We start from the raw sequence: 4,193 nt of genomic DNA, 5'->3' as shown, positions 1-4,193 counted from the left end.
AGGAATTCCAGGGCTGTGCCCAGATTTTACAGGCATTAGCAGCAAGAGCTGTGCTGGCCTTTGAGGGGACCCTGCAGGACGGCTGCAGCGAGGACTTGCAGCTGCTGGGGAGTTCTCCAGCACTTAGAGGCTTCTGCTGGTCACTTGCAGTAGTCCGAAGCATATAAAATATTTATTTGCTCCTAATTAGGTGTAATTACCACTTAACCTGGAGGAGGGATGTACCCAGCGTGCCCGGCAGCTCGATGCACTCGCAGCTGAGCAGCCTCCACCATGCAGATAATTAACAGAGAAGGGCTCCTGCCTGCCTGGCCTCGCAGCAGTGTTTGTTTTAGAGAGGGGAACCTCGTGTGCCTGAGCTCATCCCAGGGCTGCAAAGCCAGGCCGGCCTCATCTCACCCGCAATTTCCATGTGATTATCCCTCCTCATGTGGGTAATTCAGCTCTGCTCAGGCTGTCCTTCCCTTGCCCCTTTCCTGCCTCCAAGGAGACCTGGATGGCTCCATCCCGTGGGATTGGGCTGCTCCTGGCTCACCCCCGGCCTCATCCCTCTGCTGCTCCTTGGAGAGCTGGGAGGGTGAGAACAAACTGTTTATAAGATGCCCAATTCACATTTCTTCCATCAGAATCATGTCAGGAAACAGAAGCAGGCTCGTTCTCATGACCTCTGCCTCGCTGCTGTCCCTGTGTGTGCACAGACCCACCAGGGACGGCTCCTCCTGCCCATCCCAGCTCCAAGGGGACAGCAGGGTCAAACCCAATCCAGCGGGACAAACCCAGCCCTGCAGGGCAAACCCAGCTCTCAGCAGGGCTGGGGAAACAGCAGGACAGACCCAGCCCTGCAGGACAAACCAGCCCAGCAGGACAAACCCAGCCCAGCAGGACAGACGCAGCCCCAGACCCTCCTCAGCACCAGCTGCTGCCGGCAGACACACAGAGGGTTTGGACCTTGCCGGGCCCAACAAACAGCTGTTCTTGCCCGCTCCCAGCCATCAATCACGGCTGACAGCCCTCCCCCCATGGTCAGCAGCGTGCTTTTCACCTTAATTTCTTAGAAGGGCTTTTTCACCAGTTGGAAACTCATAAATACCACTTTGCAAGCCCAGGTAGGGCTAATGATGGATGGCTGCTTCACAGATATGCCAGAGGCTGTGACCTAATTGTCACCGAAATACTTCCTGATTAACTAATAGATAAAACCCAATTAAAACTTCTGCTCTTCCCAACGTCCCTGGCACCTACTATTTCTCCTCTTCTCAAACTCTGTCTCAAATTAGATCCAGCCTGACTGGGCTGCTCTGAACAGATGAGGATGCTCTGTCCAGCACCTTCCCTGCAGCCATGGGGGCTTTCACGGGAGTCCCAGTGGGCCTGAAGAGGGATTTGCAGCCAGTCACAGGTTTAAAATCCCTCGGGAGAGATCCTTGAAACTAGAGGATAGTGACAGCAGGAAGGGCACCCTTTATTCCCTGGTTTTACTGGTTCTTCCTGCACTGAATAGAGCTGCTGCATAGAAAGGCTGCTTTAGCACATTTGCTTTGATGTGCAACAAGTTAATTACTGTAATAGGTTCATCCTTCTCCCCCACTATTGAATTGTGGAGAACATCCATATCAATTGTCACAGAGTTCCTCATTTTGACTCCATTTATTCTTTAAGCAGCCCTAGCAAGAGCGTGCCTGCAGAAGGATTTGTTCCAAATCCCATGTACCAGGTGTACCCACTATTATTTGCTCTCCTGATGCTCATCTCGATCCACCTTTGGAGGGAGGGGGCTCGTGGGTGCCTCATCCTGCAGTGGGAGCAATTCCAGGGAGCACGGGGCTCCCAAGCCCACCTTGGGATGCTCTTCCAGCTGCCAGGGAATCCCAGCTACTCATCGGTGTTTTCGGCAGCAGCCCCTCTGCCAGGGTGTGGATCCTTGGTGCAGAATGCACCAGCAGCTGGAGCACAGCTGCATCCCCGTGCCCAGGCAGCTCCCGGCTCACCCAGCACTGGCACCCCGGGACCCCTGACCCCTCCCGAGAGCAGCGAGCAGTTCCAGCACCTTGCTGAGCCCAGGACACTAAACTGCCCCATTTTCTCTAATTTCCTGCTCCTGATCCAGCTCCACAGGCAGGATCGGCTGGACCGGGCTCCTGGCAGCGGTGTGAGCTCGGCAGCGCCGCTCGGGCGGCGGCACCGGGGGGGGAAACGGCGAGGAAAACGCGGGGCAGGGGAGCTGCGGAGCCGCCGGGCAGCGGCTGCACATCAGGGCCCGGTGACCTTCCCGCAGAGCCCTTGCTGCTCCCGGTGCCGAAGGAGCCCCGGGCTCACAGCAGCTCCCGGCTCCGGCTCCCCCCGCTCGGCCCCAGCCCGGCTCGGCCAGCGAGGCTGTTTGCTGCTTTACACAGGCTATCATGTGCTGCGCCACAGCGGGGGACCGAAAATGACTTTATAGTTATTGTTCCTCAAATTGGACACCCCCTTGGAGCTTAGATAATATGAGATGAAACAGCCTGCGGGAGGCTGCAGTCAAGTGGAACAGTGATGGAGGCTTTTTTTCCCCTTCCCAAGAAGAAACATTCCACCTATTTACTTCTCCCGCACCTCCTCCTCCTCCCTGGCAGCCTGTTGAGCACAGCCGCACCCGGCAGAGCCGGGAGCCGGGATAACATCCCCCAGGAGCCGGGGAGCACATCTTCCAGGGAGGAAGGAAGGATCCCCGGGCCGGGGATCGCAGCGAGCCCTGCAGAGGGACAGCGGGGGCGAGGGGGCTCCGCGCTCCATCTCCCGGGCAGGCTGGGCGAGGAGCGCTATTATGGCACAGGAAACGCTATTACCGGCACAGCAGAGCCATCATCTCGTGTCATTTGGCTTCTCGGAGCCGGGGCAGCCATGCGAGGGGTGCAGCGGGGAGAGGAGGCTGCGAGGTGAGAGTGCAGGGAGGAGGCAGAAATAATGAGAGGATGTCAGGGCTTGCAGCTGGGCGCAGGAAGGCAGTTTGTTATGGAGAGAGGGGGCCTGGGAAGATGGGAAAGAGCATCCAGGAGTGGAGAAGTTCACGGAAGGCTGCGCGCCTCTGGCAGGGAGGGAGCAGGGAACGCAGGAGAGAGACGGGGCTGGGTGGGGATGCTCAGCCTGGGAAAGAGAGCTGGGGACAGGCAGGAGGGACAGGCAGAGGGGACAGCAGCACCGTGGGAAGCACTGGGAGCTCGTAGGGACCCCAAGCCTCCACACATGCCCTAAACTCACAGAGTGGGAGAAAGACATAAAAATATAAATCCAAGAGTGGCATTTCATGGGTTTCCCCAGAGGCTGGGCGTTGCAGGGGGAGCTCCTGCCTGGCAGGGAACAGCTCTGGGAGCCCACACGAGCACAGGCACCCAAGCACGTCCATCAGCCCCTCTCCTGCAGGGCACGTGGAATTTTTTGTGTTTCACAGGCACGTTGAGGTCAGGAAGAGGCAGCAGCTGCTCCTGGCTGCTCTGTGTGCTCCTGCAGCCCTGCGAGGGGAGCGGCTGGTGATGGAGGCAGCCGAGGGAGAGCTCCAGCTCTGTTTGCCTTCTCCACAGCAGATCTGATGATTTAAATTAGGTCTCGATTCTTGTTTAAATTATAGTTTACTGTTCTGCGCCCCGCTCAGAAGTGAATTACCTTAAGCAGCAGTATTAATAACACGGTTATAATTAAGCTTCATTACTGTAGGCAGTTTGCTGAAACAAATTGCTGCTTCATTATTATTATGGCACCTTTGGTAAAAAGACATTTCCCCAGAATGCGACCTTGATGCTTTATATAGCAAAAGCCAGGAGATGATAGAGATGTAAGGATGAATTAGCATCTTTTACTTTCTAGATCAAGCTCATTAAAAGGAAAGCAACTCCAGTCAAAACCAAGCAGCCTTGATGGAAATTTTAATCGGAGTGAAATGGGTAATGAATAGGTTTGAACTTTCCTTGACATTTTTACGGCCGTGCTTTATTTGTATTATGCTTCTGCTGAAACGTAAATAAATAAAGCAGGGGCAGGGTCGAGGGTGGACGCGGGAGCCACTGCAGAGCCTGCAGGGAGCTGCCCCTGCTGCCCCCAGCTCCGTGTCCCTGCCGGAGCTGCTGGGAGGTGCAGTTGTGATGGGACTTGCCCATCCCTGCTGCCACCTGCCAGGAGTGACCCCAGAGAGAGCAGAGTGACCCCAGGGCGGGCTGGCTGTG

Source organism: Geospiza fortis, unplaced genomic scaffold, assembly GCF_000277835.1.
Source record: "Geospiza fortis unplaced genomic scaffold, GeoFor_1.0 scaffold183, whole genome shotgun sequence".
NCBI lineage: Eukaryota > Metazoa > Chordata > Aves > Passeriformes > Thraupidae > Geospiza > Geospiza fortis.
Note: the sequence above shows the minus strand (reverse complement) of the source record.